Genomic DNA, 12257 nt, shown 5'->3' on the forward strand with positions numbered 1-12257 from the left:
ATTGTGATGCAGTTATCATCATTCTTGTTTTTTTTTTTTTTTTTTTTCACAGAGGGAAATAAAAGTTGGAGAAGCCAAACAATTTTCTCCAGGTCATAGACTCAGGAAGAAGCGGGGTTGGGATTTGACCCTCTACTGATTTTTGTTATGTGGAGCACCTCAGGTATGCGGTGGTCTCTACCACACTGTAGACACCCACCCGGGGGAAGCTCACTGGTCCTGGGGGAGCATAGGGCCAAGTTTCTCCATACCCCATCCTCTTCCGAGGTACTAAGCTCAGATGTAAGCCTTAGTTTACTCATGAAATCTGTAAGTCACTCCCAGAGGCTCAAGGTGGGGTTCCAAAGAGCCAAGACGCAAGGTAGGCTAGACTATGAAGAGGCTCAGATCAGACCAAAGATCGTTAGCTTGAGAGGACTAATATTCTTGAGAGGTTTGGCCCAGTGATGGGAAGGGAACTCAGTAACAATGTATTCAAGAGGGATAGACTCAGACTGCAGAAAGGATATAGAACACGGGACATAATTTGAAAGTCTGTTTGCTGGTAGAGACCTCTCTGTGTTTTATGTGAATACACCCTTCCTAGCAGATGCAGAGAATTTCCCACACAAAACAAGAATTTCCTACAGTGTCCCTGATAGCATTTCATTTTTGCCTTAAGGTCTCCAAACAGGGAGCTCATTACCTTTCAGACTATTATAATTGTTAGAAAGTTCTAGTCTTTATACCAGGCCAGCAATCTGTCTCCCAGATGTGTCCGTGCATTGGGTACAGCTCGGCCCTTTGGTTTACAAAGACTAAATCTGTTTCCTCCCTACCCGGGAGCACTCTGGATATTTGAAAAGAACTTTCATTTTTTTTATGCCACTGTCCCCCAAGGTGTTCTGGGCAGAGTAGCCAGTTTGCACAATGTTAATAGATGTCCTCTATAAAGCAAACATATCAAAACAAACAGACAAAAGACCACAAATGGCATTCTGTAGGCATGCTAAGCTAAACCAGGTCAACCAGGTCTGTTTCCTGCAAGTCTACTCAGAACGTTTACCATGTTTCTGTATAGTGTAAGCTCCAAAATGGGAAGACTGGCCATGCAATGTTTCCCCAACTTTTGACCTCGAAAGATTTTTTTTCCCTCCCAGTGTACCTTTTACTATTTTCCATATATGCTTTTAGGGAAAATGTTTGGAAAATGCTTCTTTACAAAAATCTAGGTTCTTACTACCATTGTCTCCAAGCTAAAAAGTCAGGCTCCTCTTAAGTTTCCTTTTGAGACACATTATTGAGATTTCTTCACTATCTTTGCTCTAATGTAGGGCTGTTGGATTAAAACACAGGAAGCCTAGTTAAGTTTGAATTTCTGATAAAAAAAATTTTTTTTTTTGGTATAAGTATGTTCCATGCAGTATTTGGGACATATTTATATGAAAAAAAGAATGTGTTGGTGATTCGAAATTAAAATTTAACTGAATGTCTTATGTTTTTACTTGCTAAATCTGGCAAGCCTGGAAGGGCCCCAAATGTCCCCCTTCCCTTGAAAAATGTGGCCTCAGAATTTGGCACAGTACTCGAGAGATGTACCAAGACAGAGATCATTGATAACTTTGGAAGCCACTGTCAACTATGCTTTTCCCTGAGGTGCATTTATTTATTTATTTATTTAAGTTTTGTTTATTTGAGATGGGGGGTGGGGGGCGTGTAGAGAGAGTGTGCAGGTAGAGGGGCAAAGGGAGAGAGAGTCCTAAGCAGACTCCACACAGAGCACAGAGCTGATGCAGAGCTCTATCTCATGACCCTGAGATCACCACCTGAGCTGAAACCAAGAGTCAGATGCTTAACCCACTGCCCCACCCAGGTGTCCCTCCCTGAGATGTTTTTATTTAAAATTTTTTTTAAAGATTTTATTTATTTATTAATGAGAAACACAGAGGGGCAGAGACATAGGCAGAGGAAGAGGCAGGCTCTCTGTGGGAAACTTGACGCAGGACTCGATCCTAGGACCTTGGGACCATGACCACTGAGTCACCCAGGTGCCCCCCTGAGATGTTTTTAAAGGGAAGACATTAATATTTTTATGGATGGGTAGGAGTCAGTCTGAGGTTGACAGATCCTTCAGCAAATTTCTTAGTCCTAGCTAGCAAAATTGTGAAGCCAATTGCCCATCTCTCACCCCTTTTCATCAATATATTTAAGTTTCTCTGGTGTGCATACTAAGGAATGTGATCCACAAATGATTTATAATTCCCTTTTCATTGTCTGTCTTCTCCATTAGACTGTAAGAAACTAAAACACGGGGACCAGCCAGCCACACCTATCTTGGTCATAGTTAGGTGACCAAGATAGCTAGATAGACCCTTGTAGCTAATACAGGCTCTGGCATTTATAAGTGTTCAAACATCTTTTCAAGGAATGAATGAATGAATGAATGAATGAATCAATCAATCAATCAATCAATCAAATGTTGTTTGGAGAGCTAAGTAAATCAGATAAGCTGACACTCTGAGAGGAAGCAGTTGCCAACAGGGAGGTTTCTCATGGTTGGGATGTGGCCACTATCTCAAGCTTTCCCAGAACCATTAAATACCTTTCACCTGTGCTGAAGGCAATTCTGTTGGAAGTGTGTGCAAAACAAGAACATCTAATTGCTCTGACTAAAATAAGACATTTATGCCAAATACAAGCTGTTTTCAAGAAGCTGAAATACTTCCTGGAGCCTGCAATTTTTACCAAGGTGTGGAACTTGGCCCTTAGAAGCAGGTTGTGCTGTGCCCAGTGGGTGTGGGATTGGGGCAAATCATACCGGGTCTTCCCACAGAAACATCCTGATGCAAGAGGAATTGGGAAAAATGAACAAGCAAGGCCTCAGTAGAGCCCTGAGCTCCAGCTGGACATGTATGTTATCCGGTAACTCTCACTTGGGGAAAGTGCATCTGGTGACTGGCATGAGGAACCCAAAAGGCTTGGAGCTTCTGCCCTAAGCCACAGTTGACAGAGCTGAGCGTGGTCTCCTCCCAGCATGAGCTCACCCTAGCCTGGGGCTTGTCAATATGGAAAACATCCCGGGGACTGTCTCTGGAGCAGGCAGTCACTTATCTGCAGCTTTGCAGCTGTGGCTTCGGTGCTGGGGAGTGTTAGCACTGAATTTATAAGATAAAATGCAAGCCGAAAGCAGGGAAGAACAGTGAGAGGAGCCTGAGTAAGTCCTAGAAGGGCAGTTGAGCTCAAGACAACTTGAGTTATTTCCTGACCAACTATGAAGGCCTAAGTTCAAGTCCCAACCCTGCCATGTGGTAGCTCCACGCCCTTAGGCAAATCTTTTAATCTCAGTGTTTCTTTGTTTTTTTTTTTTAGATCTATTTATTTATTTGAGAGAGAGAGAGAGAGAGAGAGAGAGAGCAAGTGGGGCAGAAGCTGAGGAAGAAAAACAAGCAGACTCAACTGAGTTCGGAGCACGAAGCAGGCCTTGATCCCATGACCCTGGGATCACGACCTGAGCCAAAATCAAAAACAGGACACTTAACTGACAGAGCCACCTGGGTGCTTCTAACCTTGGTCTTCTTATCTGTGAAATGGGAGCAAGCATGCTGACCTCAGAGTTGTAAGGATCAGATAAGATGGCAGATATAAAAGCTCTTTGTAAACTGCCAAGTGCTAGATCAATATGGATTGTTATGCCACAGTGTCCCCTTGAGCACAGTGCTATGGTCTGCAGCACTTGATGGATCTAGTAGCTCACTGCCAGGATAGCATAAAAGAGCACCCAACTGGGAGAAAAGAAGGATGTTCCTTACACAGCCTGAAGCAAAATAAGAAGAGCTTCAAGTTACATTACATAATTCTTTTTAATTATAGAAGAAAGCATTTCTAAGCACACACTGGAAAACAAAAAATCTCAGTGGGTAGGAGTCTTTAAAATATAAAAAAAAAATCACTTGGGACCATCTTTATGGCCTTAGAACGTAAGGCTCTAGGTGAGCCTTTCATTCGGCATGAATGTTCCTACTGATTTCCCTGGAGTCTGTCACTGGCTCTGGTTAAGGCCCTGGAGGGCTTGCTGGTAAACAGGAGCAAAATACACACAAATGTAGTTCCAGTTCTTCGGAAGGAAGAGAATGCAGACTGTTGTGGCTGATAAATTTCTTGCTACCTTCTCTGTGGGGAGATGTGACACCCACCAGAGCAAGATTTGTTGATGTGTAAATATGTGCGTACACGTGTTCACTGTGCCAGGGCAGTGGGGCCACTGTGGGACATCTTGCCTTGAAAGGCTTTCTTGCGGGGCTTTGTCTGTTTCCTCCTCCAGTGTCACATTTCGTGCAGTGAGTGGTTCCTTATGGAATGCACTGCATGGAGTCCCCCCACAGTCCCCACCAGGACCTGCAGACCTCTGGTTTCCCATCGCTACATTTACTTCTTGATACCACCAACTTTGTGCAAAGGGTGCTCCGGGCTTGGTGCTGGGCAGAGGCTCTGCTTACAAATCTGAGAGGGCACAAGGCAATCTTTATGCAACCTGACCTGCCCATCCTCCCCTCCTTGCCCAGGCCAAGAATAGTCAATGATCATGTTCTGGAAGAAACCCCACCTTGTCATGGTGTGCTCTGAGCCAAGAGGAGTGGGAGCGGAGCAGGAGGTGAAGGCAGGAGGCCAAGCCTAAGAGCCCGAAGCTCCAAAGTTAGAGGGTTTGGATCAGGTCTGATACATCACTAATCTAGCCCCCACCCCCAAACACTGGCTTAAGCCTGATGATACTCAGCGAAGAGTATATTTCCACACCTCTGATGCTTGCTGGGTTTCAATACCATGCACATAAATACATAAGAGTGTGTTCAGAGAGGCTCTGTTTTTAAATGAATATTTACATGTAAACGTGCATTTCTAAGAAAACAACACCCAACTGTCTGTGTGAACCCTTGTGTGCACCTTTATCTACGTGAGAGTGCTTTTGTAGAGTAGATACAAATCTGATCCCTACTGTAAACATCAGTGGCTTCTAAAAGCCCTTGGGATAAAGACCCAAATCTTTAATGTGGCCTAAAAGTCCCTTCACATGTGGCATCTGTCTGCCTCTTGCGGGCTTACCCCATACCCTGCTTCATTCTCCCTCTCTGCACACCAACTAAACTGACCTTTGCTCGGTTGTCTCATGCACCAGGTTTCCTCTTACCCCAGGACATTTGCACAAGCTTTTCTACCTGAGTGGCATGCTCTTATCTCCTTTCTTTTTCAAGAGATTATCTAGCTATCCTTCAGCTCCTAGTTGAAACCTCACTTCTTTGTGGGGTTGTGAGCCTTTACCGAACTCTCAGAATTAGTCAGATTCCCTCAAAACACCACAAATCTCCTCTGCAGCACTAACGACAGTTGCAACTTGGCATGCATTTTTTAAAAGTTCTCTCTCATCACATACAAACTCCATAAGGGCACAGATGAACTGTTTTTATTCACTCACTGTGCTTCAACATCTAACAGTTCTTGGCACTTAATAGGAATTTAGTACGCATGCTTTAATCAAGGACATATAGACTCACCAAGGAAAAGGGGTCTGCACACGGACTTGTGCCTATGTAGGTAGCAGTGGGACCATGATTACAAGACGTGGCATGTTTGCTCACACGAAAGTATGCTTAGGAATCTCTATGTGTGTATTTCTCTAAGGTTTAGGTCTGAGTCTATGTGGCCATATAGCTATGTGGAAATGCGCTTGTGTGGATTTATGTTGATATAGGTATAGGCATCAACATAAAATTCTGTGTGTGTGTGTGTGTGTGTGTGTTTATTTGGGTGTGTGCAGCTGTGTGTAGAGGTGTATGGGTCAATATGTATGAATCATACTCTTCTCTGTAGTGGGTGGGACCCCCATCAGGTTTCTAAGTAGGAGGGTTTATGTACATTGGGCAAATAGATTCATATAGACTTTAATATAGTTTGATTTAACCAAGGTTTGGTGTCAGGGAGGAAGGAGCACTGGAGTAGTAGTCTATCACTGCAGCAAAATCCCTTGTCTTCCTGTGCTGCTACCTCCCGGTATATTGAAGAGGGTTTGGGACTAGGCATTTTATTGTCAGTCAGAGTAATTCTTTATCACATACAAATTGTTTTCATCTACATTGTTTTATTTGGCAACACAGGAAAGTCAGGATTCGATTTATTTATTTGTTTATTTGATAGGATGATTTTTTTTGTGTGTGTGAACGTATGCAACTGTACAGGATCATTTCTTTTGTATGCCTACATTTTGTGTTCTTCAGTGGAAAGGACGGGGAAGGGAAGACAGTGCTAGCATTAGGTTCCCGAATTGCCTCAGAGCACCTGCGTCGCAGTCCTCTGGGAGTCGTCGTGGCAAAATGCAGATTGCTGGCTCCCAACCAGAGTCCTGTCAGATCAGAGTCTCAGAGACGGGGGTCATGAATATGCATTTTCTCAGAAATTCCCCCAAATCATTTTTTGGGACCCACTGCAGTAAAATAAAATAGCGCCAAGAAACTCCTACCTATACTGACATCACTAACCCTTCCACGATCCTATAGAAAGAGATTTCTAAGGCTGGCCACCTGAGGCCCTTGAGGCTGGCCCTCAGTTCTGTTAGGTTGAGGAGGCCAGGTGATTGTTTGGAATCACAGAGACACAGAGGTGAAACAAGAAAGAAATCTGAATGTTGTGAGCAGAACAGGCTTAGATTTGGCAATGCATCTCTGCACTGTGGGCACTTCTCAACCAAATTGAAAACAATGAAAACCCACCAACAGATTATCAGGGTTGTCTGCAGTATTTAAGACCATCTAATAGGATTTTCATAAATAAAGAGGAACACTAGACGGTAGAACAGAGGCAGAATGGGTCCAATGAAGAAAACTCTCTAGACAAAGGCAGTTACAGTTGAAAGAAGGCAAGAGTTCCCTAGGCCTCTAATTTTGCTTTGTCATGAGTATTGCTGTTGTGATTTTAAACACTGTTTTCTCTTCCTGAAGAAGTGAATATATTCAGAAACATCAGTCTTCCCCTCTCAGCACTGGAAAAATAATAATAAAACAAGCCAGGAGAGATGGTCCTCTCGTGGTGCCTGGGCTACCTTGTCACCGACCCCACCTCTTAGAGCCTGGGCTTTCTTAGTACACTTAGGAAGTAATGGGCTTGCTCACCGCCCATGCCATCTGGATATTCTCTATGGTGAAACCTCAGATACGAGTACAGACCTGGGCAGAGAGATGGGAAAAGCACCCCAAAGCCAGATGTCACGGGCTTCCTGCCATGACAGTCAGGATTTGACTCAGCGCAAACCAATGTGCTGGTACCAGGCGGCCCACCTCTGCTTCCTACCTGGTGGGGGAAGCTCAGAAACACTGCCTGAATGATGGTGAAAGACAGGGTGCTGCCCGCTTTCAGGGCAATCTGGTGTCCTCGTTCATACTTAGCCACAGCCTACCCTCGATGGCAGGGGCTTGCCTCTCAGTTGCAAGGCTCAGAAATTAATCAGGCCTCATGAAAGAATCCCTGGAGAATAAAACAAAGCATGCCCATTAAAAATGCCTTCTCAGGACACCTGGGTGGCTCAGTGGTTGAGCATCTGCCTTTGGCTCAGGTCGTGATCCTGGATCCTGGGATGGAGTTCCCACATCAGGGTCCCCGTAGGGAGCCTGCTTCTCCCTCTGCCTATGTCTCTGCCTCTCTCCCTGTGCCTCTCATGAATAAAAAAATAAAATCTTTTAAAAAATGAAATAAAAATAAAAATGCCTTCTCATCATTTTCTTCTTTTTCTCTTAACTGACCCCACAAGGGGGGAAGATGGCATATCCTAGCAATAAAGCACATGGGCTCTGTTTCACTCCAGTGGACTGCGTCATTGTTGGCAACTTAGCTAACCCCTTCAAGTCTCAGTTTCCCTATTTATAAAATGGGTAGAAACACAATTGTACCCATTCTGTAGGGTTAGGGTAAGCACTAAATGAGATCACTCGCAAAAACCACCAAGCATGATACCAAGTTCATAGTATCCCTCTGGAGTTCATAGTCATTATTCTCCCAAGAGGTGCTCTGTGGATAGAAATCTGCTGTTATACTTTTCATGTAGTAGGTATTGGTCACTATGTAACTTGAATGGACTTATTTTAACATAAATCAACTGGCTGGGTTGGAGGCATTTAACGATGCAGCAAGAACCTCACCCGAGGAGTTTAGTGATTATGCTCTGAAAGCAACTAGAGCCCATTTGCAGAAAGCATGCTTTCAAAGAGACAAGTATGGCAACACCTTTTTGTCAACTAGCAAGGAAGAGAGGGGACATTCTGTATAAATGACAGAATTTATCTCCATAAACTTATTCATCAGAATGTGATCCTTGGGGATCAAGGGAACTTTAGAATGTTAGAAACACTTGGGGGAACTTGCTAGAATGCAGATTCTTGGGCCCCTGCTCAGATTTCCCAATCCAGATGCTCTGGGAGTGATGGTCCTCTGTACCCCCAAAGTTTGAAAACTGCTGGCCGCTTCTATTGTCAGGCCAGTTATGATACCTGGATTATATTATATATAAAAGATATTCAAGGAGGCATTTGCAAAATTATTATCAGTGGGATCAAAGTTGTATTCATAATCTAATTCATTTTCGTTTAAAAATATACCTATACGCATTGCATCGCCACGCTCAGGACAAAGACTGGAAGCATATACAACACATATAACAATGGCTCTCTCGAGGTGCTAATGTTATGTGTGATTTATCTCATTTTGTGATTTCATATATTTTTAAATGTTCTACAAAGGGCATCTATTACCCTTCTAATGAGAAAAAAAAAATGTGATTTTGAAATAAAAGCATTGCGGCCAGATGTGCCGCATCAAATACTTCCTGAAATCTTACAGAATTCTGGAAAAAGGAAACACAAGATTCATGGAAACCAAACTATGTCTCATCACAGATGATGAAAACAGGTCTAGAGAAGGAGAGTGACCTGTCCGAGGTGGCCCTACTGGTTAGTGGCTGGGCTGTGAGAGACCCCAGGTCTCTAGGCTCTTGGACCAGAGGGCTTTGAAGTGCTCCGTGCTTTCCAGGGACCTGCCTCCTTTTCTTCCTGCCCTGTGAGGGTGACGGAAAAACTACAGGAAGTGCACTGATTCTGAGGGTGGAGAAGTATGTAATAGCCTTTGCAGAGAGGACTTTGCAGCTCTCATTATTCTCTCTCTGGGAGTTAGTAGGTCATTTGCAAAAGGCATGGGAAGAGCAGCTGATGAAAAGGTCTAATAGTTTGGAAAACTGCTTAACCTTATTTCTCTATTTCTGGATTTCCCCCCATGGCCAAGGACTGTTGAGATCCTGATTTCCCCCGGAGGTTTCCTGTTTAGGAATGCAGTGAAACCTCTGAAATCCAGAGGAATTGGGGAGAAGGCCAGCTGGAATTAGGGAACGGTCTGAATACTTTTTAAGAACATTCAGGTCTATTGTTTTCAAGGACATGGAGGCACAGATTTGGAAGGAGCTTAGTCCAGCTCCTGCTCTGTGCAGGAACCCTTTGTACTTCACACCACACAGAGCTTTATTTGGGCTTCTCCGAATGCTTCCAATGACAGGAAGCTCACTATTCTGATAGATAACCTACTTCACTTTTAAAGTCTTTTTTTTCACCTGAGCGGGGAATCGACCTTCCTCTGAGCTTCTGCTTGCCTTTCGATATTCATGTAAAATTGATATGCTCCTTTTCCCCAGATGGTCCTTAAATATTTGAAGGCAGGTATCATGCATCAAATAGGTCTTCACAACATTCTCCTCTGCCAGCTGGCCACCCCCAAGATACTCAGTCATTATTTATATGACAAATGTCATCAATTCTAATTAGAATTACAAACTAGTGTCTCTACTTAGCTTCTAAATTAATGGTTATACAAATTCATACCTGAGCAGAGCTTAGAGACCACCTGCACTGGCCTCGTGATTTTACAGACAAGCAAGATGAGGTCCACTGAGGAGAACTGCCTGACCCAACATGAGAGAGAGAGAGAAAGAGAGAGGGAGAAAGAGAGAGAGAGTGGAGACCTGGAACCTAACGGCATGAATTCCCAGTGCCGGCCTCTTTCACCCTGCCTCCTATTATTCATAAGATACCAGTATTTCTTAAGCCCTTGAGAGTGCTTGGGAAGTTTGTTCTCTTAGGTATTTCAAAAATGCCTCCTTCAAATGATATTTGCACTGTCAATGAAGGAGGGATTAGAGCAGGGCAGAACTTATTGGACATTACGCTGTCCGTGCCGTCTCGTTCCAAGTGCATCCATGGCTCTCTGCTGTCCAAAGACTATCTCCCTTACCCTAGAATTCGATAGCTCCAAATGGATGGTGCACCTCCAGGGCCGCCTAGCCCTGCCTCACTTCCCATCGGGTCTAGGTTCCCGCTCCATTTCAGAGAACTTCCCAACTTCAGAAGCAAAAATGATTTCCCAGGATGTGAGGCAGGCTGCATTTCTGCTCTAGCCCATGCTTGTTTTCAAGTGTGAAATCCTCTTTTCACCTTTGCCCAATTCTCGATGAAAAGACAAAGCAAAGACTCAGAGAAACAAACTAGACACTTGGGTGATTGGTTTCCTGTCCCAGTCCCCAGCAACCCTGCAGTCACATGCTTCGAAGGGCACATTCCTCCCTGCCCCAGCCCATAGCAGCCTCCCTCTTCTCTCACCGAGGTATTGCGTTTCCAGTTCTTATGCCCGTTCTGGCATGGATTATGAGCTGCCTTGTGCTGCTTCCTGGTCTGCATGGGTTTGGACCCACGGAGACCTGGGTTCCAGTCCTGACTCTGCAGCTAGCTGGTTTGTGAGTCTTTGGAAAGTTACTTAATCTTTCCAAGCCTCTGTTGTCACATCTGTTAAGAGAGGACAATTATATTGCCTACATCATAAGGCTATCAAGATGATGTAATGCCTAAAAAGGTATCTAGAACTGTCTGGATCATTTAGTAAGATTCCAGAAAAGGGATCTCTTTAGTATTATTAATCTTATGCTACAGAAGTGTATACTCTTCTCATGCTGCACACAATAGGGGCTGCATAAATGGCCCTGATCGATCCAGCCTGAGTTTCTTTTGGTAGTAGTTTCATCAGAAATATTCTAAGCATTGCTTGTCAACAGTCCCCACTTCCCAGCTCCTTTTTCCCCAGATTCCTTCCCCCCAAGAGTGACCTCAGTGGGGAGGCCCACCCTGGCCTGCCACTTTGCACACCTGTCAGCTTGCATCTCAGGATAAGGTTCTCACTTGACAGACTCTGAGAACTTGCTGTCCAGGCAAAGAAAACTTTAGGATGATGAATCCAACACAAACCTTATGTAACCAACCTGTCAGCAAACAGAGGGACAGAGGGACACTGACAAATGCCTACCCGCCTCCCCCCACTCAAAGCGCAAAACAAAAGATGACAGAAGGCAAGGGATTGAGCAGTACGTAAAATGCTGTTTTGTCAAGACCCTTAAAACTCATCGAAGTTTTTATATTTAAAGGATTCCTAAAGGAACACGAATATGGCTAAACATCCTTGTACCCAAATTTTAAGTGAAATTATATTAGATGCTTCTCTAGCCAAAAGAATATAGATACAACATTTTTTTTGTTGTTGTTAATCACGTTTATTGTCCACAGGACTTACAACGGTGACAGAAAAGTTTACATTTTTTTCTCCTTGAAATTTTTACCTGGAGTGGCTTATAATTCCTGGTGGGTCGAGGAATCATGCATCTCTTCCCCGCTCCTCCCTGTCCCCCCGCCTCCCCAACGCTGAGGATATCCTAGTAGACTCTTGCTGAGTAAAAGAACAATTCTTTCTCTTATCCCTATTGTGGTTATTTGGTCATTGCCTGAATTCTGCGCTAAGGACCTGAGAGCAGTAACACCCACTGACATGAGTTTGTTCTGTGACAGCCCCAGGGAAAGAAAGCTGCCACCATGGAGGGCGAGGACAGAAGTCAATGGCCATGCAGTGGAGGGAAGACATCTGTTCCAGGAATAACAGCTGACAGCTGGGTTCTACGGCTGCAGCCCCGTCTCTGACATCCTTGGCTTCTTACCTTGGGCAGGTCATTCCCCCTCACAGATTTTTCATCTCTTTGGATGCCAAATGCTTTCTATGGGCTCTTTCAAGTCCAAGATCCTGTGAGGCCACCAGGAGGGTGAAGACTGGCTGGAGAAGCTGCCCGCACCTCTGGGTGTGGGGCCCAGAGCAGGAGGAGAATGTGAGAAGAGGCAGCAAAGCCCTTGGAGAAAAAGTAAAAGCGCTGAAGGGCA

General features: G+C 44.3%; 1 protein-coding gene across 1 annotated transcript in view; it reads right to left on the minus strand.

Annotated features, from left to right (window-relative positions):
• Positions 1 to 12257, minus strand: part of ADRB2 (adrenoceptor beta 2) — a 28976-nt gene that overhangs the window by 13350 nt on the left and 3369 nt on the right. The window lies entirely within an intron of this gene.

The sequence above is a fragment of the Canis lupus genome, chromosome 4 (assembly GCF_048164855.1).
Source record: "Canis lupus baileyi chromosome 4, mCanLup2.hap1, whole genome shotgun sequence".
Classification (NCBI taxonomy): domain Eukaryota; kingdom Metazoa; phylum Chordata; class Mammalia; order Carnivora; family Canidae; genus Canis; species Canis lupus.